Source organism: Pan troglodytes, chromosome 13, assembly GCF_028858775.2.
Source record: "Pan troglodytes isolate AG18354 chromosome 13, NHGRI_mPanTro3-v2.0_pri, whole genome shotgun sequence".
NCBI classification, from domain to species: domain Eukaryota; kingdom Metazoa; phylum Chordata; class Mammalia; order Primates; family Hominidae; genus Pan; species Pan troglodytes.
This window is the reverse complement of record NC_072411.2, coordinates 96403265-96430299: the sequence shown is the minus strand read 5'-3', so window position 1 is coordinate 96430299 and position 27035 is coordinate 96403265. Positions and strand designations below refer to the sequence as shown.

Genomic DNA, 27035 nt, shown 5'->3' with positions numbered 1-27035 from the left:
AATACAATAATTTGGACAAAACAGTTAACTTGTCAGTTATTAATACATGCTTATTTTTAGATACATTGTAAACTGTTTTTTACATGTAATCACTGATCCTTGACCTTCTGTTTAATATTTATATGATTCCATGTGAGTAAACCTATTTTGTTCCCAGTTTTAATTTATTTCAAGTAATTTTATAATGCATTTAGCCTTGAAAACTTTTATTTTTAAAAATACTAAAACATTAAACATATAATTAGCCATCAAAGAAGCTGTTTGTAATCAAACTAGGTTATAGCTCAGAACTCCATCTACCAAGCCTAGCTCTCCTTTGATGGTGGTTCTGAGGTATATTTAAGGGGTTAATAAAAACTAAAAATGACCTGACAAGGATTTCATACTTCTATATTTGAATCCTTGTGGTTGAACTGCAACCTAACTTAATAGGGAGACAAGATTGAAAGCCTAACTTAGGAGTATGTACCTGTAACAACAGCTGAGTCTTGGCCAATCCCAGCAGCCACATGTCAACCACTCGTACACTGCTGAGTATTCAACCTGTATTCAAATAAGGCAAACACCAACCTGTACCTGAAGGAGGATTTCCCTTACCCCTTCATGGGACTCACAACAGGGGTCTCACCTCCTTTACTCAGCCTGCCACTCTCAACTCTTTGCAGGAGGAAGTGCGAGAGCAAATGAGGCAAGAACTGGAGTGCTCAAGTGCGGGAATCAGCTGGCATCTTTGGCACCCACAGAAACAAACTCCATTCACTTGGACCCGCTGTGTTTCACCCTTCATGGGAGGAAGCACACAGGTGAGTGAGTGCAGGAGCCACAGCAAGTACTTTTAGGTGCTGGCAGGAGCAAACTCCATGTTGGCTCTGTGGGAGAATCTAGTGCGGGTGCCTGTGACCCCTGAAGCCCCAGAAGGCATAAAACAAAGGCATAAAACAGTGCTCTTTAGCTTTGCTGTCCCTAGATTGCTTAAGTGTTAACAGCTCAGTGGGCCCTCTACTTTTATGCTTGAGGCAGCTGCGTTCTGCCCATGAGTGCAAAGGGCCAGTGTGAGAGCCTTTTGTATCCACACTTGTGGCTCCTGAGCTCTTGTCTGATGTCCAGAAAAAATGAGGTCAAATGAACAAATTGAAGGATAGTAAATATGTGGGATTTTATTGCTGAAAAAAGTAGGTCTCTGCAGGTAGGGGAGCTGAAAAAGGTATGGGGTAGGCAGGTAATCTTCCCCTGAAGAATCTTCCCCTTTAGATTATTCTCTGAAGTTACACCATCAAGCTGTCCCTCGGAAGTCAAGCTGTTTCTCCACAATGTCCAGCCTTAGTCCCCAGCATCCAGCTGCTTCTCCTCTCTGACAGCTGAGTCTGGGGTCTTTATAGGCATAGGATGTAGGGTGGAGTAGGCCATGGGTAGTTTAGGAAAAGACAATAAGGATAAAAGTTCTCACTTTGAGCTACAGTTTTAGGTTTTTCAGCTTGAGGATGGGGTTTTTGTTGGGTACCTGAATTTTTCTGCCCCCAATTCTTATAATAACCAATTCAGCTATTCCTGTAACTCACTTCTGATTTTTATGTCACTTTACTTTTTTTGTCTATAAATTTGTTCTTACCACAAGGCACCCCCGGAGTCTCTCTCAAACTGTTGTGATTCTGGGGGCTGCCTGATTCACAAATTGTTCAATTAAACTCCTTTAAATTTAATTTGCCTGAAAGCTTTTTTTTTAAAACAGATGTGTTAGAAATGGGGTCTGAAGTACAGCTGCTAACAACTCCCATGAGCAGAGTGAACAAGCAAGAGACCTGCTGGACCCACTGTGTCCTTTGAACTCTCAGAGCAGTTGGGAATTGTGGTAAGTCCTCTTGAATTTCAGAGCTCCATGGATTTGTGTTTTGAGCCCTCCAAGTTTATTCGAGCAAATTTCTGTTCCAAATTGGGTTTGGAAGTCATGACAGAAGCTGGACTGAGTCCAGGATCAAATTTGATCTTGTAATTAACTGGCTTGGATCCAGTTAGAGTCCTCTTACATCTGACTGGGTCAGAAAGAAACTGGTAGTAAGTGGTAATATTACAGGGTTGGAAGATTTGGCTTTTGAAAATTCATAGGGATTTTTGCATTCTACCCCTTTGTTTCATTTTTCTCACATGCTTAAGTAGGAAGAAAATCACTGGGTGAATTAGTCAAGGGAACCTGAAAGCAAAGCCAATAAATTAGGTAAAAATGGATAATTAATTTCTGAAAAACTGGGTTTCTTCCAGCTTATACATTAGGCCCAGGAAGCAGCAAAGTCTTACAGAAATGGTGAAATCTTACTAAAGAAAACTTACAGTGGGTGCCAAATGAACAACATACAAGTGTATTTAAAAATGAGAGCTTGCAAATTAGTCTCCCCTAGGGATGCCTATTAATATGCAGAAGCTTCTAAAATGATTTAGATATGATGGGGCCCATCTAGGGGCAAGTTTGAGCCTTCCTAGTTTGATATTGGGTGCTAAGCAGAGTGGCTAATTAATGTCTATATTTGTCACTCATATTTTGCACTGACCAGAATGGAAAATGCTAATTTGGTTACCCCATACAACCCCTTGGGAAGCATTTTGCAAAATTGAGAAGATTTTGCCTGTGGTTTCATGTTTTTTCTTTGTGATGCAGCTTGGCTCCTGGAACTAAAGTGTAGCAAGCAGGGTCACTAGGGCTGCTCGGGAAAGGGGAACGCAGGTCATGACATGCCTGCAAAAAAGTAAGAATTTCTTACCAGTTAGACTGCTGACCTCACTCTCTCTCTCTGCCAACTGGTTTAATGAATGCTAAAAATCACTCTTTATCTCCTCTATAAAGTTTTAATCAATGTAAAAAAGAATTCTGAGGCTAATCTTAAGCTGTAGTGAATATGGTTTACTTTGTACTATGAATTCATCTTCTGTATCTTTCTGTCATAAAGAGGGGTACCTTAGCATAGAATGAGAGCTTAGGACACCTATAAGCCCACTGATCAAGATGGCCCAGCAAACTGTTCAGTTATGTTCTAGGGAGCTTGACCTTTTAACCATGTGGTAGTACTTTCTCTTTGTCTCCACCATCACAATGGCAGCCAGGGTTCAATTCCTGGCTTAGGAAATGAATCTTTTCTGGCTTGATATCTGCATGACTTTTACCATTTGTTAATTCTCTTCGTCTTCATGAACTGTCTTGAATTTTCCTTTGTCTAAGAACCTGGGAGGTTACTTTTGATAAAGTTCAAAAGCCAGATATATTGGCAGTTTGGCATGGCTAAAGTGAGGTAATAAGAGATTTAAAAGGACTCCTCCACCTTAAAGTTAATAATTCAATGAAAAAACTTAAAAACTTGCAAATGAAAAATTCTACAATTACTGGATCTTCTTCTGTGTAGTTATATATGTGTTGTGTGTGTGTGATGTTTATATAAAGGAGCTCTAATTAATTGGCTTAAAGAAAAATAAGTAGTTAGATCAAGTATTTTGAAAAACAAGTAAAAACTAATGCCTTTTAGTTTATGTGACTTTAGTAATCTTTGGGAACTAAAGACAGTTTTAAAGATGATTTGTTAAATAAAAATATCTTCAAAAATGTAAACATTTGGTCTAGATTATGCAGGTCACATATTAGATTTGCTAAACACCTTAAGGTTATAAACTGCTTCTTTGACTTTTGAAAATTGTTCAATTTACATATTTTGGAGCACTAGACTCTAGATAAGTCCTGGGAAATGTGGAATTAGCCATCTCCCCTAGCCATACAAATAAGGTTATAAACAAAAGAGATTTTATATAAGAAAAGATCTTTCTTGTGTGGTAAATTCTTGTCCTGAAGTAAAATGACTAGTTTTTTAAAAAGAGGGATAGTTAAGGCAAGTCGGAAAGTCCGAGCATGTCGTAGATGGTCTGCGTAAGTCATGAAAGAATTTGTGAAAGAGAATTTATGCAAAAAATGTTGTACAACTTGCCTGCTTTACAGATAGGTAAGGCATGTGACAAGTGGTGAAGTTAGACACTCCTCTTAACTACTCTGGAAAGGCTGGAAAGAGTCAGACCTTACCTGCACTTCTGTCTGTGTCCTAGGCTTCACACCTAGTACATAATTAAAATTTCCTACTTCCCAAGTTTTTCACCAGAAGTAAAAGTCTCTAAGAGTTAACATTGTAGCATGTAATTCAGATTACTAAAAAAAAAAAAAAAACAGTTTTACATGCAAGGTGTGTAAGGAAAGTGAAATGTGTTTTTGGTAAAAAATTATAAGAAGGCATGAAAATGTGGATGCTTTTGCCTAGATTACAAGCCTAAAGAATTGTTTTAAATTTGATAAAATAAAGCTAAATATTTGAAAAAGTTGTAGAAGGCTTATGAAAAAATAATCTTGTAAAAAATTCTGTGTGAACATTAGCTAAAGTTAAAGGGGGTGTTATTAAGTTTTTCTCTAAATTGAACATTGGAATAAAAACACAGCAGGTTTTTCTTAGAGCACCAATCTGCTCTTTCACACAAATTATAAAAGGTTATAATATGTTTATGAGAATCTCACCTTATGGTAAAACTGATTAAGATTGGATAGATTTGTCTATAAGGTTTTATTAAAAATTGAAGTAGACATTAATAGTAGACCAATGCAAGGGTGACATTTGGCTGTCTCTCAAACAAGATTTCCATGTAATATTAAAGCATAATGATAAATTTTTCTTTGCCTTTTGAATAAATTACTGAAAAAAGGGAAAGAGAAGAGACAGATTATTTGGAAAGCTAAGTCTTCCCTCTTTCAATGAGGAAAGGTTTTTGCCTTTTAAAAAATTTTTGAGTCATTATTTTGGCTAAATAAATGATTTATGGTGACCTGGAATTCTATTTCATAATATCAAATGTTTTAGACCTTTAGCATATCTGATAGGCTTCCCAAAGTCAAGTTTCAGCATCAAAATTATCTTTTCTGACCTCTAACTTTAGGGTGCTACAGAGGGCCCCTGAAGCACCCAAAAGAGAGGTAAACAAACAGGGCTATTTGATATGCTAGGTTGCATGGGAAGCAGTGTCAAAATAAGAGAGAATGTTTAACCTTCTTCAGTTTATATTTTAGCATATGTCATCAATATATTCCAAAATTGTATGGGAATTTCTAAAATTCTAATATGTCTGAGTATTTGTTATCTATCATAATTATGGTTAAGTTTTTGTAGACCACAGATATAATCAAATTTCCTTGTCTATTGTGTCTTTAACCATTTAAAGGCATTTCCACAGTTAATTGCTTAATGCTGATGCAGTTCCTGAAAACTTCATAAGCACATAAAATCCTAGCATATGGTATCTTTTAGGAGGTTCATTAAAGGATGGAAAGGACCCTGAAAAGCACTCTTGAATACAGGTATCCAATAAATATAAAATCATATCATGTGTAAGAATTTCCCATGAATTCTCCAATTCCCCAAGAATTGGACTGGGTAAGAATTCCTGAAACTTTAATAAAAAGACTGACTGGTTTATAAAACTACTAACACAAGTAGAATGACAATTATTTAAATACCAAGTAAATACTTTGCTAAACTTGCATGCTACATCAGACAATACTGAAATTTTTAGATATACAATTTGAATGAACTCCAAGGTCTAAGTCATATTACCTATGATAACCAATCAGTTATCAGTTATTTGCACCTAAATTGTAAAAATAACTGTTATTCAAGGGGACATAGGTCCAATGACAAGCATTGACTCCTGGAAAATCGGGACAGCTGCCTTGTCTTTCCTGAGCCCTTAAAACTTTTATTATTAAAAGTCCTGCATTCTGTGACTCATCATGGAAAAGATAAAATAATCTAAAATAAATATATTGGTGTGGTAACTTATAAATTGCTAAAATAGTTTATAACCATTGTTTGGTTTGTCAAGCCCATATTCCTAAGAAAATAATCAAAGCTTCAAGTACATTTAGTTACCTGATGAGCCATTTAAACAACATTTTATAAGGGGGTTTCATTCAATGGTCATTTTCTATGCATGTTTTCTGATTCTATAAAAGCTCTCCCGTGTAAGACGGCTGATGTTATAACAGTAAATTCTTAGGCTTCAGTGTATTTTCACCAGGTAAAGCAAAATGAGTTTTTTATGGTTCACTGAGGACAGCCAACCCCTTCACAATCTAGAACCTGAAGACTGGATCATCTGAAAACATCAGGGAAAGATTGCTTTGCCATCCCTACTGCAATAAAACTTTGGAACTTGAACTTTGGGTTCATAATCTCACAGCTGACAAGGGTCCCTCCACACTCATGGAACTGTACACCCATTGGAACCCTTAAGGTCCAGTTAAACAGGAAAGTCTCTCCCCAGAAGAAGATTGCATGCTTGATGTGAACAGCTTTTCCCAAGATCACGGATCAAGACTTCTCTACTATCATGAGACTCTTATCTTTGAACTTTTTTTCTTGTTTATGCCTCTATGAGTAACAGAAATAAGAAAGGAGTCTGTTTAGTGCACTTATGTGGTATACTTTTATCTGTGAAGGATTTTGTAGCCAGCCTTATACACAGATAAAATATGAAGGTCCAATGCAGGTGAGAAACTTTAATGGTACATACTTTTCTTCATATTCAGAAACAGAACATTGATTTACTATTCTTACCCACATCAATGATTAAAGAGAATATTGATTGCTAGGAGGCCTTCATTCTTCTAGAAGGGCATCATTTTTCCATGATTTGGAGTAAAAGAGGTAATGACCAGAAATGTATCCCTCATGATAGGTTCTATAGCAGATTCTACTGTAAAGGCTGTGGTCACACAACAGACTTCAAATTATCTTGTGAAAGTTATGCTAAATAATTGAATTGTGGCCTATGAAGAACTACATTAAATGAAGATTATAGAGATTCAGATGTAGGATATTAACAAAAAGATCACCTAGTTAAGCAAGTAGACTCCCTATCTAACTCAAACTCATTCTTTACTGTTTTTGATTTTAGGTGGTTTGATTTATGGGGAGTCTGAATAAGAAGCATACTCCAAACTCGGTATTATCCCCCCGACAGTAATAATAGTTTCCCTGGTACACTGTATTTTCTCAAAGGTTCTAAATGTTTGCATTCAGCCACCTCTAGAATGGCAAACGGTCTGTCTTTAACTGGAACAAGAGTTGAAAGAAGCACACAACCATGAGGACACTGTAACCTATGAATGAGGTGCTGAGACAGGAAACTCAAAATGATGGTAACTGAAAATGCTGCTAAGGCCCTAAGTTGTGGTCACACTTTCACCTAAGTGAGAGCCTGACCAAAAAGGGGGAATTTTAAAAACAAAATTATGGGAAGCCATTGTTTTAGACTAAGCTCATGCACTAGACCCCAACAGACCAAACCAAACTAAAATGAAGTTGGTCATGCTAACTAACTGTGCCTAGAGCAGATCAGGTTTTGTTTTTCTCCTGTAAACAGGATGTTCTAACATACATAAGGAGGTATCCTCTATTCAAGTCCTTGCTCCTACCTTTACAAAACTCACTGTTCTACTATTTTCCAGTGGGCTTAAAGACCAAATAAGTACACTTATGGTATTGATAGTGACATCAATGACAAGAGTTTTGTTCAATCTCTCAAAATTGAGAAAATGACCAAAAGAGGGGAATTGCTAAAGTGAACTACATATGGCCTGAGAAGGATCTCATACTTCTATATTTGAGTCCTTGTGGGTGAACGCAACCTAACTTAATAGGTAGACAGACAAAATTGAAAACCTAACTTAGGAGTAGCACCTGTAACATTAGCTGAGTCTTGTCCAATCCCAGCAGCCACATTTCAACCAGTCATACCCTGCTGAGTGTTTAAACTGTGTTCCAATTAAGGCAAATGCCAACCTGTAACCAATCCAGCCATTCCTGTACCTCACTTCCAATTTCTGTACCTCACTTTACTTTTTTTTGTCTATAAATTTGTTCTGACCATGACGCACCCCTAGAGTCTCTGAATCTGCTGTGATTCTGGGGGATGTCCGATTCATAAATAGTTTATTGCTCAATTAAACTCCTTTAACTTTAATTCGGCTGAAGTTTTTCTTTTAACAAAAGAAATTAAAACATGAAAATTGGTGATATAATCTAAACACACTCATTTCCAATGTGTTTTCTTTATTGTTAACAAGTTGGTATGGCTCATTATCAGAGCCTATGGTACTAAATAGTAGAAAAACTTCCTGGAGAAATTGACAGTCTGATTAAAAAGCTATCAGGAAGAACTCCTTGTTAAAAAAAATAGGGTATCTATTATTCAGTCTTAAAAGTAGAATACTTACTTACTTCTTTGGTTGTGTGATTACTATTTATTGTACAACATGAAAATTCTCTGAAAGAGTTGGCACTTATTAGGCATAGGGATAAATTTTTTTCTTTGTCTTTTTCGTTTTGTTTTTTTCCTTACCACTGCCTTTGGACTCAGTCTGTGATCTAGTTCTTTGATAGTTGGTGACATGTCAAAAAAAATGCCAAGACTTTTTGGGAATTTTCGGCTATAAGAATGATTGTTATGTTCAATTCAAACTGGGCTCCCACTGGTGAGCCTCTTATCAATCATATCCAAGGTAATACACCTTCAGCCTTTTTCTCCAAGGCTGCCCTTGTCCCTGCAGGCAGCCTTTTTTGACGTGCACTTTCAACAACTTAAGTTTGATTTCCTTTGGCAATATCCATTTACCCAGGGTCAACTCAAGCTTTCTCTCTCTCTAACAAATAAAAAAATTCCTTGCCAACCTGCCACTAGAATTTCCTGAAAAACTAATTGGTAATTTATATGACTTTTTTTTCCCCCACCATCCCTGCTGAAATGCAACCTACCGGAACTGGGAAGGTGATAACAAAATGCATGTGTTCGATCATATTTTTTTAGCATTTCTTCAGCATTATGTATTACCAGTAGTCGCCTTATGCTTTTATACCTTAATCCTTATATATCAAAATTTCTTAGAGAACAAGTGTGATACGAAAGATTATATTATTAACATTGTATAAGTTGCATATGAGCCAATACTTCTTTCTCTTTCCATATATTCTTTATGATGCCCAAAATCTGTACAAATAGTACAGGACCAGTGGAAATTAGCATCTAAAACCTGGAGTCCTTAAGCCAGAAGAGTAGGTTTCAAAATTTAAACTTTTGATGATTTTATAAATGCACCAATATTCTTGAAAACTTTATATATTTTATGAAAACTTGGCATTATATTGATGATTATCATTAACACATAGCAAGATATCTGCTATACATAGAAATCTAAGATATGTATTTGAGTAACTTGATTTGTAAATACCTTTTAAAAATGAATATCTTAAGACTTAACACTATATATTAAAACAAAGAGACACAGTTTTATAATCTATGAATTATTCAGCCACCAGCTTGGTTGGCATTCTTTCTCAAGTAACAGTATAGCTTCATATTTAGAGAAAGATTAATGACTGAAATCTATTAAAAACTATTGAAGTGTCTTTAAATAATTGTCCATTTGGAGGTACCACCATATTTCCAAAATGATTGAGTTTACAAGTTGGATTGACAATACAATACTTCTTATTTAAAACAACTATGTGATCTTATATTATGAAATAATTATTTTCTGTTTAAAAATATAAGTTAATTTCATTAGGGTAGAAAAACAGAATGAGAAGAAAGTACAAATATGTTTGAATGAATATATAAATGAATATATACATAGATTCAAAGCTTTCTGAGGAATATAGTTAGACTTTAAAAAATATCAAATGTGCATATTTTCTGGAGTTGAATTGTAGCAAATGAATCATATAAAGTGGATCACACTCTAATCAAAATAACAATGTATGCAGTTGGTCCTAAAGTAATTGTGCTTTTTGCCATTAGAAGTAATAGCAAAAACCATTTACTTTTGCACCAAACTAATAGCTGCTAGTACTTTTGTTAGTAATTTTAATTATATACATTTTCCTCTTGATTTTTCTTAATGCTGGTCATATCATTTACTAAAGATATGTACTAGTTCAGTTAATGTTTCTTTAGGGGATAAAAAATAGAAAGTGAGTTTATAGTCAAATATTTGAACAAAATTAGTATTTTTTCGATATTCTTCCAGAAAATTACATGGATTCGAGCAAGATTATATACGAAAGTAGGATATCCATAAATCAGTAAAAAAATCATTTTTCTTACCTGCTTTTTTGTCAGTAACTACATCTTTATTTTTCTAGTGTAGATCATTGCCGATGAAACATCACATCATTGACGAGAGTTTAAAGCTTTAACATTGTACCAGGGAAGAAAAACAGCATTTCAATCCTGGAAATGAAATAGTTCAATAATTTACAGAGTGCTAAAAATTTCTGTTATCAAACATTATATAATCAAAGTCAGTAAGTAAAAATATAAGTATAGTCCCTCCACTTCACTTAAAATACTCATGAAAATGACCTGTGGTACACCTTTTAAATCTACTCTTTTTAAATATAATATTTAAAAAAGTCAACTTACTAACAAATTACAAAAAACATTTTCTCTCTCTATAGTTAAAAAATGTTTTATCTAATAATTGTATCATCTCAAACTTCCCATACTTTGACAACTACCATAGTCTTTCTTTTATTACATGTATTTTGCCCATTCAACTGGAATTTACATTTTTTTATGAAGAGGTTCTTTTATAATGCACATTTTTAAAAAACAATTAATGGAAAATACATATAAAACAATTAAAACAAAAATAATATTGTAAGTAAATATACATAGTGATCAGTTTTCCCTTGTGTGTCAGGTTTGGAAACACTTTCATCAGTCTGAATAACATTAACATTCTTAATATTAATTAATTTTTCTACATATAATTGAATAACACAAGTTAGCAAAATTAAGCTTACTTTTATTAGGAAAATAAAGAAAAGCATATGACAAATAATCACTGGGTCGATTTCTCTGAGATTACATATAAAGACATCAATTTGAAAACTCATAACATTGACATCTAGAATTTGCAATATCACAGTCAAAACCAAATATTTACTAAACACAATCCATTTAAGAAACCAGGCCCAAATACTCAATAAGCCCACGAACAGCGAAGTCATAAGCACTGCCACAGATACAAGGCTAAAAGTAAAAGGCTAAGAATGTCAATCAAAAGGTAATTTAATCTTTAGACACTCTTTGCTCTGAGTCTTAGCAATGCAAGGCCCACTCCAAAGGTAAAAGTAGCGAGTAAAATTTCTACTGTTTTGGCTTTTTGTGGGGAACCTAGGTGTGGTGCCAGCCTTCAACTGGATCAATATCTCTTACCATATATAAAAATTCACTCAAGATAGACTGAAGAATTAAATGTAAGACCTAAAACTACAAAAATCCCAGAGAAAAAAAATGAAACAAACTTTTCTGGACATTGGCCTAGGCAAAAAATTTATGACTAAGTCCTCGATAGCAAATTCAAGAAAACAAAAAATATGCAGATAGGACCTAATTAAACTAAAAAGTTTCTGCACAGCAAAAGAAATAATCAGCAAACTACACAGATAATATTAGGATAACATTTTCTTTCACTGTGTGCATCCAGCAAGGGCTAATATTCAGAATCTACAAGGAACTCAAACAACTAAAGAAAAACACGAATAACCTTATTAAAAAGTGAATAAAGGACATGAACAAACATTTCTCAATAGAATACAAATAAATGGCCAATGAACATGAAAAAAAAATTCTCCACATTACTAATCATCACAGACATGAAAATTTAAACCACAATAAGACGCCATCTCACACCACTCAGAATGTTCATTGTTAAAAACTCAATGTTGGCAAAAATGCTGAGAAAAAGGAACCCTCATACACTGTTGGTGGGGTGGAACTTAATACAACCTCTTTGGAAAACAATATAGAGATTTCTCGAATAACTGAAAAGACAACTAGTGTTTGATCCAACAGTCCCATTACTGAATATCTACCCAAAGGGAAAGAAATCTTATGAAAAAAAATGCCTGCACTCAAATATTTATCACAGTACTATTCACAATAGCAAAGTCATGGAATCAACCTGTGTTCATCAACAGATGATTGGACTTAGAAAAAATATGAAACATGAACACAAATGCACCATGGAATACTATGTAGCCCTAAAAGAGAAATCACGTCATTTGCAGCAACATGGATAGAGCTGGAGGCCGTTTCTCTAAGTGAAATAACTCAGAAACAGAAAGTCAAATCCCTGCTTAGAAGTGGGAGCTTAACAATGGGTACACATGAACATACAGAAGGGAATAACAGACATTGAAGACTCCAAAAGGTGGAAGGGTGGAAGTGGGGGTGAGGGTTGAATAATTACCTATTGGGTACAATATTCACTATTTAGGTGATGGTTATATTAAAAGCCCAGACTTCACCACCACACAATGTGTCCATGTAACAAAACTACACTTGCACCTCCTAAATCTGTATATATATATTTAAAGCCTCAAATGATTCCTTTAGCCTGATAGTCACATTCATGTATGGTCAGTTTCCTCCTCACTGAATATAGGCCTCACCTATGTAACTTATAGTAGTACATTGTAAACATTATAGTGTGTGACTTCCAAGTTGAAAACATTCAAGACATTTTATTACTACTTTTATCTTGCTCCCTTTTGGAGCACTCACTCCTGTGGACACCAAGACTACGATTTGGATATCCCAGCAGTCTATGGAACTATAGAACAATCCATATGTCAAGGGACCATGGCCTCTTTCCCACAGGAAGTACAGACTTGCCAGTCATGTGACTGAACAATCCTGGAGCTGAATCTTCCAGCCCCATTAAGCCTTAAAATGACAGCATATCTTGCTAATACCTTGGCTATAAAACCTTGAGAAGTCCTGAGCAACAACTAACCAACTAACTGCCTCCCAAATTTCTGAGCAATATAAATTGTGTGAGATGATAAACACTTTTTATTATTTAAGCCCCTATGTTTTGGAATAACTTTATACAGCAGAGAATATTAATACACTAAGTTATCTCTCATCTCACTTTCCCACACAATACATTATTTTTTCATTCTCCATCATAGAACAAATGAGATAAGAATTGGGAGAATGCTAGTGAGTGGATGTGGATGGGGGAAGTCATTTATTGACTTCATTTATAAAACATTCTAGGCAATAAACATAGACATCAAGGTCCATGGCAGCTTTACATGATGAAAAATGAAAGTTACTGTACTTTATCAGTTATAATAGTGAGAATAGTGGGATAAATAAAAGGTTCTACCTCAGTTGAAGAGGAGCTCATCAGATGAATACCTATCAGACTCAATAAGTTGGAATGTATGTGATCTTCTTCAGTTATCCTTTGGGAAAAAGGACTTGATGGACAAGATCAAGGACCACCACACAACCTGTTTTTGGCGAAAATATGGATGGGACTAAATCCCTCCTAATCAAAGAAGAAAGAAAATAGGCCAAATAAAAATGCTGTGGACAACAAGCATTATAAACTTTTCCTGAAAATAAAATCTAACTTTTGTTCTACAGCTGGCAAAAAAAAAAAAAAAGTTTGCCAGCTGTAGAACAAAAGTTAGATTTCTTATACACTTACTCAAACAATACTAAATGCCATAAGACAGGTGAATACCATTCACGCTATTTTTGAAAAGATTACAGAGGGGTCAAGAATGTACACTCAGCCATAATGTATTTTTTAAGGAAAGTCAGAGAAATACATACATACTTTAGGGACTCAAATAATTCAGGTCACCTACTTGAAATTAATACATAAATACATACACTAGTAAAGTGAGCGAGTAAAAAATGCAAGAACTGAAAGGCTGTAATGTAAAAGTTCAAGAAATGAGCATTATAATCACAGACATAAATGTGAGTTAAAATTATTTTTAGAAGTGGAGAAACAAAAATGATGATACATGATAAACAACCGTTCTTTGAAGAAACAATATGCAGTGAAAATCACATTTTAAAAATCTGTCTTTAAATCACAAGATTATATTATTGAACTCAATCAACATGGAAAATTCAGTGGTAGAAAGAAAAATGGTATAATTTTTTGAAGTCCACATGAGCATCTATCACTGTCATAAAAACAACAAACGAGACAGTGAGGAAATGAGAAAACAATGGTTAAATTGATTAATAAAATGTTTGTTCTGTATTGTCTATGTGGGAAGATAATTTCTTATATTTAATGTATGTTTTCTAAGTTAATTTCAGAGAGTAAGTTCCTCTTGTTTACCAACACCCATTGTTTGACTTTTCAGTGCCAATTTGCTATTAAATGTTTGTACATTGAATATAAATTTTTGCTAATCCTCCTCTTTGGAAGGTTGTGCCACAGGGTACTTATAATACCAATTGTCTCCAATCACTAAGGGTACATGTACGTATGAAGATAAGCCCCAAATTTCAAATTCCCAAAGTAGATTAAATCGCTTATTAAAAATTGGCTTTGGAGTTAATTTGTAATGTGATGGCTATCAAATTGATGAGCAGTCTCTTTTAGGAATAAATTGACATATTGCCTGTTCCCCAAATCTTCTTCTTCTGTTTAAAATTCCCTGGATGAAATAATGCCTGTCCACAATTCTCCAGATCAGTTTGAATTGTGAATATTCTTTTTCTAGTGATTTATTCTTTTGTATTAAAAATAAAAATATTCTTCCAGATACTAATACTTTAAATCTAGGCTATGAGTCATTTACACCTTAATGTTATATTGCTGAAAAAACTCAACGTTCTCCCAATTGATGGCTGAGATTGTTATTAATACTTTGGAAGAATGGGCATTTTCACAAAATAGGACTTGGGAAAAACACTATGAAACACATAGAGTGAATGTGGAAGTGAAAGCACTATTGGTGCCAATAAACAGCCAAATAATAGTAAGAACACAATGAAACTGTGAAACTGTGTTTTTGTTTTGTTTTGTTTTGTTGCCAGACTGGAAGCATCTCAGCATTATGAATTGGTGTATTTCTAGCAAAGAGCACAGTTGTGGCACACTGTACTTAACAGGTACCAAGGACATATTTTGTTTCCATAGCTGCAAATTATTGAAACATAATTCTTTGAAGAGAAAAGAAGCATAGAGAAATGATCTATGAAATGGTCAAAGAAATTCCCTTTATACCTCTTTATTTTGTCATTTTTGTAAGTTGGGATACATTGAACATAAGCCTTGGAGGGTGATTACTCATAGAAGTATAGACAGACTTTGCATTTCCTCTAGAGCTTCACTTTGGCACTCACCACTAAAATTTATTTCATGTTAAAAGTGTATTCAGAAGATTTTTAAATAGTTGTATTTAGCAATCACAATGTTATGTAACATTTATTTGAGTAAATTTTTATGACAGATTTATTAAGAGTGTGACTATAAGCAAGAACAATTTCAGCGACAGATATAGTCACGCTGTATGAGAAATTAGTTTAAAAAGAACTACCTGTGCAATATTTTCTTCAGGTTTTTATTCCTGAATATCTCTTTTCAATATCTTCTTGATATTTTTACTTTATACATCATTGATCTAATGTTGCTCATGAAGCAAGCTATCACATTTTTAGTTTGGATGAGTTTATGAGATGCAAACTTGTTGAAAGCAAAGCTGAAGACTTGTACTGACACTTCATTATTCTACCAACAAATAATTCCACTTAAATTATTTTTATAAAAAAGAAGTCTGAGGCACAGTTGTTATAGGCAGGAGAATAATAACTTGAAAGTAGCATACATGTCTCAAATTTTGTTTATATATATTTATGACATATAGTTATATGCATTTTATATTAATTATTGAATATATATAAATATATAAACTCTTTGAAGGCCATTTAGTCCAGATTTCTCAAACTGCACATAGAACAGCCTAAGTAGATGCATGTGGTTATGGTTCTGTTTCTATCTCTATTTTTAGAAAAAAATAAATTGTATAATCTAAATAATTAATTAGAGTAAATCGGTGGTTATTGATTAGTTTACTTATCCCCTTGGTATATTAATCACTAACAGCTTTGGTGGTTTTAATCATAATGTGGTTTTTAAGTATCTTTATTTATAGTCATGTGTTATGTATTAAAGACATTTTTTAAAACAGGAAGCTTAAACAAAACTAAACTGAATAATAAAATTGATTATAGACTTCCGCATTCTGTTAGGATTTAATAAGTCATTACTATAGCAACACTGCCACTAAAAAAGCTTAAAAGCAAACAAACTATATGGCTTCTGAGTATGCAGGAGTTTATGGCATAGAACTTGGCATACTGACTTAAAAATCTAGAACTTTGAACAGTGTATATACACAACTGTTTTTAGGCATTGAAACAATAAGCAGTGTGAAACTGTGGTCCCTGAGAGAAGGAAAACAAATTAGATAATTCTAGTAATCCTTCTGGTTTTTGGTCAGGAGAAAAATGTTGGACCATGAAAAATAGGTGGGAACACAATGGAGATTGTTCTGGGTTAGGAAGACAGAGGAAAAGGCTGCTTAAATTTATGAGGCAGAGTACTGAAAACAAGTGAATTACACAAAAAACAAACAACAATAAAAAAGAATTCTTCAGATATCTACACACATGCTCTCTTGACTCTTTTCTAAATGTTAATATATACATGTGTTAGGTGAAATTATATGAATGAGTAAAGACCAACTGCCAGGAAACTACAGATTGAAGAATTCTTGGAACACACACAGAGCCTAGAGATGCTCAAATTCCATTTAACCAGAGAGATCTTGATAACCAGTGAGTGATCATTTGCGTGTCCAGGAAGGTCAATCTTAGAATTAAGTATAAATTAGCATTGGTATATATTAGACCCACCATAATAAAAAATAAAGCAAGCCTCAAGTAATCAATTTATCTGGAAGTAACTTAATTTTTTGCCAAAACAAAATTCAAATTCCTGAAAGGCAGACAACAAAATCTACATGCTCTATCAACATAATATGCAATGTTAGTATGCAATAAAACAAACTAGACGTGAAAAACAAGCCACAAGAGAGTTGACAAATATCTTTAAAGGACAGAAATGAGAAAATAACCAAGGATTATATACTTATCACAAATATCTTTGAAAAACTAAATTTTAATTAAAATATTTAAGAAAAACCAAAGATGAGAAAATCATTGCCAGCAGATATTTTCAATAATAAATGGCATAGGAAGTTCTTCAAATTAAAGATAAATGATACCAGAAGCAAACAATGATTTCATAAAGTAATGGACAGTACCATAATTAATAAATACGTTGGCAGAGATTAAAACTGTTTCTTCACTTTTAATGCTTTCAAAAAACAATGGACTGTTTTATATATATATATATATATGTATATACACACACACACACACAAATATATATATACACATATGTATGTAACAGATATATATATATAGTCTTTGGGGCTAACGCATAGGTAAAAGTAAAATACGTTACAAAAATGTATCAAAAATATAAAAGACAATGTGAATTTCTGTTTTTTATACAAAAAGTGGTTTCATATTATTTTAAAGTAGATGTGGTAAGTTAAAAATATTTATTGTGCTGGGCGCAGTGGCTCACTCCTGTAATCCCAGCACTTTGGGAGGCTGAGGCAGGTGGATCACGAGGTCAGGATATCAAGACCATCCCGGCTAACATGGTTAAACCTCGTTTCTATTAAAAATACAGAAAATTAGCCAGGCGTGGTGGCAGGCGCCTGTAGTCCCAGCTACTCGGGAGGCTGAGGCAGGAGAATGTCGTGAACCCGGGAGGTGGAGCTTGCAGTGAGCCAAGATCGCGCCACTGCACTCCAGCCTGGGCAACAGAGCGAGACTCCGTCTCAAAAATAAAATAAAATAAATATTATATATATATATAGTAGACTTCAGAACAGCAAGACACAAACTTGCATACTCACAAATTAGAGTTTTAGCTAATTTAAAAATGGAGATTAAGTGGAATTTCTAAAAATAACCAATAAACAGAAAACAAAGAGATAAAAGAAACACCAAATGAGTAAAATAGAAAACAAATATGATGTTAGAATTATCCCAACTAAACTAAAAATTATGTAAAATATAAATGGCCAAAACATGCTAATTAAAAGGTAGATATTGTATGATAAAATGTAAGAAAAAATACCTAACTAGTGTCTAAAGGAAATACATATTTCCTGTGAAGACAGATGTAGAAGAGATATATGAGGAAAAAAAGATATATCATCCAAACAGTAATGTTAAGAAAGCTAATGTACATGTACTTAATTCAGACCTTCAAAATAAATGAAACAACAACAAAAAGAAGGACAAATCTGAAAAGCACAAATAGATTTAAAATAATATTTGGAGATTTTAACTTTCTTAGCTCAAAAATTTCTAGAATAGGTAGAAGAAAATGAGGAAGAGTAGAGAAAACTTAAAACCTTCAACCTACTTACCTAGTTGACAACCAATATCCTCATTTTATATTGATAAGTTTGCCATTACTAAGTTCCTCTGGCATCATGGTGTCAAAGTCAATATCCCCCCAGTCTGCTATTTCTTTTATTTCTGTTGAATTTCAGTTTCACTTTCAACATTGCCATTTTTGTTTATTTGTTGTACTTTTACATCTATTGGTCAATTCCACCTTTGATTTTTCACTTTTCAAAATCTCACATAAGTGTATCACTGAAAGATAAAGAGGCAATATCACTCCATGATTTCATTGGCATGCATTAACTGAGTAACGTGAAGTGAACAATCAGCAGCAGACTGAAAAAAGTGACATGACTGGTCACTGATTATAATGCACATCTGTTGCTTATGTTGTGATTTGATGATCTAGAGGTGAAATTTGAACCATATTTTGGAGGTACTGGTGTCATGTAACTAAACCCACAGTAACAGATATCCAGGCTTATCATAAGCTTGAAAATCAAGTTAATTTCTGCAAATATTTAGCAAACTATATCTTAAATACAAAAAGAATAAAAAAGAAATTGTAAAGTTTACTAAGTAGTTTTATTTTTGAAATAATTTTGAAGATGATATTTTTAAATCTATCTTATATATAAGTTTAAATAAGTAAATATGTTGATGTTATTAGAAACAGGAAATCAGTATGAGCAAAAATAAATATATAATAAATTACAAAATCCAATAAATTAGGAAAATCTTTGTTGCAAATATAAGTATATAAAACAATATGATTCATAATTTCAAAATATAATCCCTAGCTGTCTCCACTGAAAAGACCTAGAAGCGATGCCATATCCAGCACCAAAATCTTAGTTACTAAATACAGTTTTCCAATAAAAGAAGCCAGGGATCTTTAAAAAAAAAAATGTTAGCCATAGATCTAAGGCAGTGAAAATACAAGGTAAGCCCATAATGTCATTGGCCAGAAAGCAAGGGAATGCTCGAAGACCAAATGATGCATGTTGAAAGGACAGAAGGAAAGCTGGAAGGAAAGCTAACTAAATGCAGGCAAACTGGATTACTGTCAAATTCTGTGGATAAACAGTGTTTTTGGAAAGTTCCAAAATATTACTCCCTTGTTTATTTGCAATTTTCAAAAACAAAACCAAACTTTATCTAGTAGAAATGAAAACTTTAACCAAGTGAGACAGAGAGAGTTTTCACACAGGTACTGATGACTGAGCCTTCTCAGGGTAAATGCCATTAAAGAGTAAAGCCTGGTAGCTTTACAGGCTTCATTATCTGCCCTATATGCTGTTAGGGAAAAGCTGAGTGTTGGGAAAAAAGCTGAGGCAGGGCTTGCATGCCTGACATAATGTAAAAGAGTCTTGGAACATGTCCAGGGTCCAGCGTCTAAAACCCCTCAAGGCCTTTGGAACACCAAGCTCTCTGCCAAAGGGTGGAAGGCTGCCCTGCCGCACCACAATCTAAGCCCAGGGCATAAAACCCCTCGTGGCTTGGATGGAATCCAGGGCTCAGGGCATAAAACCACTCATGGCCTCTGGAATGTTTCTAGACTTGATAGCTCCTTGCTTCTGGCACTCCCAGGCTTGTGGATTGTGTCTTAAACCAGAAGAACATGTGTCCCATTATCTCAAGTAGCAGAACATGTTCCATATGCTTCAAAGAAAATGCTAAACTGTCACAGCTGTAGATCACGCACTTGATGCACCGCTTTCTTTCAACCCCCACATCCTTACCACCTGCTTCTTTGTTTGATCACCAAAAAATAGTGTGGGCTTCTAGAGCTCTGGGCCTTTGCAGCCTCCATACTAGCGTTGGCCCCCCTCGTCACACTTTACACTTTAACTTGTCTTATCTCATTCCTTTGACTCTGCCAGACTTCGTAGCCCCCACGGTCTGGTGTTGGGTCTGATCACCCCAACACATGCTTTGTAAATTTTTCTACCAGTATTTTATTTTCAATTTTTATTTTACATTCAGGAGGTACATATGCAGTTTTGTTACATGGGTATATTGCATGATGCTGAGTTTTGGAGTATAGATGATCCAGTCACCCAGGTAGCAAGCATAGTACCCAATAGGTAGCTTTTCAGCTCATTCCCTTCTCCCTCCCTCTCCCATCTAGTAATCTGCCCACTGTCTATTGTTCCCATCTTTATGTCCATGTGTGCTCAATGTTTGGTTCCCACTGATAAGTGACAACATGCAGTATTTGGTTTTCTGTTTCTTCAGTAATTTGCTGAGGATAATGGCCTCCAGCTGCATCCATGTTGCTGCAAATAACATAATTTTGTTCTTTTTATGGATATGTAATATTCCAAGGTGTACATGTACCACATTTTTATCCAATCCACAGTTGACGGGTAGCTACGTTGATTCCATGGCTTCCTATTGTGAATAACACTGCAATGAACGTACACATGCATATGTCTTGTTGGTAGAATGATTTATTTCTCTCTTTGTGTATATACCTAGTAATGGAATTGCTAGGTGGAATGGTAGCTCTGTACTAAGTTATTTGAGAGATCAGCAAACTGCTGTCCATGATGGCTGAACTAATTTACATTCCCACCAACAGTGTATAAGGCTTTCCTTTTCTCCACAACCTCACCAGCAACTGTTATTTTTTAACATTTTAACAGCAGTCATCTGAGTGATATGAGATGATATCTCACTGTCATTTTGATTTGCATTTCTCTGATAATTAATGATAATGTTTTCTCTCAGTTCCTGACGTGACATGCTCCTTCACATCTCAGTGATATTGACCTTTGTGTTACATTTTCTGGGACATCTCTTCTCTCTTGCTTCCACTCCTAAATTCACCTTCTCACTCAGGTCACATACCCCCAAGCTAGTTAATTTATTTTAATCTTTTAAGACAACAAAATTAAACTTCCTCAAATAAGTTTTCTTATAGGTCAGGTCAGGGCATTTTGTCATATGCTCTAGTCATATCCTTTTTCTTTCTGATTATTATCACAATTTTGATTACGTATCTTAATGTCCCCTCAAAGTGTTCAACATTCATTTTTGCACTAGCATATATGCTCTAAAAGGGAAGACAGCATGTATATTTTGTTTATTACTCTGTCGTCACATAATAGAACAGTCACATATACATAGAAGGTACTCAAAAATATTTTAATGGACTAATACAGGGACAAGTATAGGTAAAAATTTAATTTAAAAAATAATTTTGCCTTCCCATGTTTCACCTTATATAATTAATAAATATGCAAGTTGCCTTCAATTTTAAACCAAAAAATTTTCTAACATTTAACTAACAGCTCTCCTTTTCTTTTGTAGAGTCATTGAGAGTAATACTGTGAAGTTCAGGATAGAGAAGAGATCAATTATAAATCCCCAAATGAGGCAAGCATCCAATACAGGATTATTCCAACTGGTAAAATTCTGATGTGTTTGTTTATCTTCTTAATACCTTTAAACATACAGTGTGAAGGTTTGTTGATTGTATTGATCATAGAGCATCCTGTGGAGTTTTGTGTTACTCCCTTCCAAATAATAGGCTCACCTTGAAAATGTAAAGGTCAAAACAAGGTAAAGGTTACAACTTCTTGACTGACAAGCATTTATTTCTTTCATGAGATTAAGATTCTTCTAAGTCATTGTCACTGATTTTCTTCTGCCAAAAGCTATATATCTTTCCCAAAAAAACCTATAGCAATTAAATGAAAATAAAGAAGAGAAATAAATCAAATCAAACCATAAGAGAATTGTCAAGGTAATCGCCTTCTTTTGATAGAATATTGTATCCTATCTTATATTTGTTCTAAGGATTTTTCCCACCAGATGTTCATATTTTCTAACATCCAAAATGCAATTATTAAACTGGCTTCTGCAAAGTGACATACAATTGTATAAGAAAATCTTTTAAACATTGATTACATCAGTTTCCTCTCAAAGAATTTCTAGAATGTGATTGTGATGTATTTTTAGACATCATTTGGAAGATTTAGAGTTGCTAATCAATGAGTATAAAGTTGCAGTTTTACATGTATAAGCTCTAGAGACCTAATGTATGACATTAGACTTGTAGTTAAGAAGAGGTAATGTACACTTAAAAATCTGTTAAAAGGGTAGATCTCATGTTAAGTGTTCTTAACACAATTAAATAAAAATAATCATAAAAGAACTTGCATTGGATTTGCTCAGGGAAACCTAACTAAATATCTCTTTTATTTATATATTGAAGTTGAAATTAAAAATATATAAATAAATAAAACAAAATAAACATAAACAATAAAAACCAGACATGGAAGCTAATTTTAATCATAGATCTACATAGGGGTACAACACTATTTATTGTTTGTTTTAGTTTTTGTTTTTGTTTTCTAAGATCTGTCATAAAAGTCTACACATTCTAATTCCCAATCTAAATAGAATGATATATTCATATGACAGGTTTCTGTGTTCAGAGCAGGCAAGAATGTGGCTAACTTCCAAAATGAATTATACATCAATATTATCTTGATGACTGTCATTATGTGGAACATATGCTTATATGATTACAAAGTTGGAAATGTAATTGAAATTAAAAGTACCTATAATAATATGCAGCTTATTGTATTACAAAGGGGCTGATTTAAGTGGTTACTTAAAAGATACATAAACATTTTAAAAACAAATATTTTTAAATAGTGTCTAATTTAGAAATTCACTATACTTACTGAAGTAGAATCTGACATTAAAATAAATTAAATTTTACATTAGCCAAGGTAATTGTCTTTCAGAAAAAGGTGGCTAAAGGTTTAAAGAATAAAACAATCAAACATTTTAAAATTTTTTCTATACCCTTGTGTATGCAATTTGGCAGAATAGTCCTTTTTTTCTCTCCGAACTGGAAAATGTTGAGATTTGCCTTTAGAGACCTATTTAAAGTTAAAATATTTGTGCTGACTAAATTATACAAAGAATGATCTGTCATTCTTTAATGTTGCAACAATGTCAACAAATTTTTTTACTATAAATTTAAGGCTATGTTATGTGAAACTGTATTAAAATTAACCCAGTAACTTTATATGAGTCACCCTCATTTCCGCATAATGTTACCAGGCCTAATTTGATCCTACTTGTATTCATTCATTCATTTATTCATTCATTCTTCCTGCACAGCAAATTTCTTTCAGAACTCCTCAAAACAGCCTATATAGGTGTCTGATCTAAATTCAAAGTTTGAATTTAATTAAATTTGAACAAAAATTTACATTAACAAATAGTGGCAAATGTTATGCTAATCTTCATTTACAAATTTCTCCATTAAATTATAGATAAGCTGTTTTCCATTGAGAAACAGGAAAATTTCAGATTCCCAGATGATCAGTTGAACCCATGCATTTAACCCCATTATTTGCTAATAGCTCATTAAAAAATACACACACACACACACACACATACACACACATTGTTCTTTTTATATATACACATTGTAGATGGTTAGATAGGTAGATAAATGGATGGAGAGAGAGAGACAGAGAGAGAGACAGATAGATAAAACAAATTCTACTGCCCTGCCATAAGCCATATGGTGGTAAATAACTATAATCAGATAGACCTATGTTAGGATACCAGTTCTACCAAATAAGAGCCATGCCATCTGGAACAAGATGACTAATTTCTGTAGCCCAAGTTTCCCAAACTATAAATATAGTATTAAAGTACCTTCCTCATTGGGCTCTTGAGACTTTACATAGGATATAGAAGCAAAAATAAAATAAAATACAGCATGGTACCTGGTGCATACTAATGAAACTCTGTATAGGCATGGGCAAAGACTTCATGTCTAAAACACCAAAAGCAATGGCAACAAAAGCCGAAATTTACAAATGGGATCTAATTAAACTAAAGAGCTTCTGCACAGCAAAAGAAACTATCATCAGCGTGAACAGGCAACCTACAGAATGGAAGAAATTTTTGCAACCTATCCACCTGACAAAGGGCTAATATCCAGAATCTACTTAAGACTCTACAAAGAACTTAAACAAATTTACAAGAAAAAAACAACCCCATCAAAAAGTGGGCAAAGGATATGAATAGACATTTATCAAAAGAAGACATTTATGCAGCCAACAAACATATGAAAAAATGCTCATCATCACCAATCATTAAAGAAATGCAAACCAAAACCACAATGAGATACCATCTCACACCAGTTAGAATGGTGATCATTAAAAAGTCAGGAAACAATAGATGCTGGAGAGGATGTGGAGAAACAGGAACACTTTTACACTGTTGGTGGGGGTGTAAATTAGTTCAACCATTGTGGAAGACAGTGTGGTGATTCCTCAAGGATCTAGAACTAGAAATAACATTTGACCCAGCAATCCCATTACTGGGCATATACCCAAAGGATTATAAATCATTCTACTATAAAGACACATGTACACGTATGTTTATTGCAGCACAATAGCAAAGATTTGGAACCAACCCAAATGTCCATCAGTAATAGACTGGATAAAGAAAATGTGGCACATATACATGATGGAATACTATGCAGCCATAAAAAAGGATGAGTTCATGTCCCTTGCAGGGACATGGATGAAGCTAGAAACCATCATTCTCAGCAAACTATCACAAGAACAGAAAACCAAACATTGCATGTTCTCACTCATAAGTGGGAGTTGAACAATGAGGACACGTGAACATAGGGAGGGGAACATCACACACCAGGGCCTGTCAGGGGGTGGGGGACAAGGGGAGGGTAACATTAGGAGAAATACCTGATATAGATGACAGGTTGATGGGTGCAGCAAACCACCATGGCACATGTATACCTATGTAACAAACCTGCACACTCTCCACATGTACCCCAGAACTTAAAGTATATAAATAAAGAAGTGTAGTATAGTAGATGATGATAAATATAAGACAATATGGTAAATATGAGGAAAGAAGAGCTATAATTCAAAAGAGACACAAGAAGGGAAACTTTGAGAATGAACTGGGTAATTTTTCAGCTAAAACCCAGGACAACGTCTAATCTCACAGCAGCAGAATATGGCACAAAGATGTACCATGAAGCAATCTTATTTATCACATAATGTTCACTTAGTAAATTGGAGAAATTTCCTTTTTCAGCTCTGAATATAGTAAAAATTCATATATATAAAGAAGAGATTCCAAGCTGAGATAAAGCAAAGGCTTCCCTTTAAAACTCAGTTGACCCAAAACATTGAATACAATTTAAAATATCCTAATTAGAATTATCAAGATGTAAAAGAAAAGAATTAATGAGAAATTGAGTTCAAGAAACCAGAACATGGTATAGAGGTAGAGAAAAAAAAATCTCAGAACCATTTATGTAAAATTAAAACATCTACAGACAGACACACACACACATACACACACACACATATACACACACAGAATTGCATATTGTCTCATATTTAGAGGCACTAAATTGTAGATGGAATATTACTTAGAAAGACATTAATTATAATTTTGCTCTTTGAATGTTTATAGTAAGAAGACCCAAAATAAATAAGTTTAAATGAAAATTATACTACATAGAAGACATTTCTAGAAATTTTTATGTGAACTAGAACTTGGATATTAAAAGAACGAGCTGGATAATCATTAATCCATTAGAAAAAATTCCTATGCTGAAATATGTCTTATTCAAGATTGAAATGTATTACTAAAGCTGAAATATACATATAGATATACAGAAGACAATTCCTGGTAACATTTACATATAAAGGGATAACATTAAAATCAGATAGCTCCAAAGTAAAATTTGATAATCTACCAATACGAGATTCAGAATAGGTTAAGATTTTTTTTATCAGCAAATCAAATGTTAGAGAACAATAAAACAATTCACAAGGTTTTGAGAGAAAAATGAATGGATGTTCTTGAACTGTTGTATAAATTATATCAAAATGTATCCAATTTTGAACGTGGAAAGGTTTAGAAATAAAGGTTTAGAAATAAAATTTATCAGTTACTCTGCTGTGTAACAAGACATTCTGCCATATTTACTGGCAAAACAATAGACAGTATGTTGCTCATGAATCTATGTGGATCTGCTGGGTTGTCCTCTGGTATTTCCTAGGTTCCTTCCTGCGTCTACGGTTGTCTTCAGGTGGGCTAAGCATTTCTGCTGTTCTTGGTAAGGTATGATATTATTTCTGGAACTGGAGCTAGTAGAAACTGAGCTGAATAGGTTCAGTTCCACATTGTCTCACAGGCTCCAGAAAGTTAAACCAGCCTGTTCATAAGGCAAATGCAGAGGTTACAAGTGAGAGAATGGAAGCAGACAATGTCCCTTAAGGCTTATTTTTAGAACTGGCATAACTCACATCTAAAGCAATATATTACCAAACAGGTCACAAGGACAGCCCAGATTCAGTAGTTAGGGGAAAAACAACACTCTTGTAAAGTGCAGAGATAAAAGAAAGGGGTAAAGAATTGTAGCTATTTTAGTATCTACCAAATAATATTGAAATAAAAATTTAAAATACTGCAGAAATTGAAAAAAATTCTTGAAAGAACAAATAATAATTTGAAAGGACCAACTCATTATGTATATTGGATTTTGATGATTTGTTTATGTGTCACTGTGGCTAGGCTGTGGTATCCAGGTTTTGGTCAAATGTTATTCTAGATGCTTCTAAGAA

At 34.0% G+C, this 27035-nt stretch overlaps 1 long non-coding RNA gene across 2 annotated transcripts in view; it reads right to left on the bottom strand.

Annotated features, from left to right (window-relative positions):
* The window catches only part of LOC134807998 (uncharacterized), a 129143-nt gene extending 110186 nt beyond the window's left edge, over positions 1–18957 (bottom strand). The window contains exons 1-3 of one of the 2 annotated variants that reach the window (XR_010149823.1): positions 18411–18957; positions 13253–13417; positions 10177–10302 (exon numbers count right to left, since the gene is read on the bottom strand). This is a non-coding gene — a long non-coding RNA (uncharacterized LOC134807998). The remainder of the gene's footprint in view (positions 1–10176; positions 10303–13252; positions 13418–18410) is intronic. The other variant, XR_010149824.1, reaches the window with a different exon arrangement.
* Between the last annotated feature and the right edge of the window lie 8078 nt (positions 18958–27035).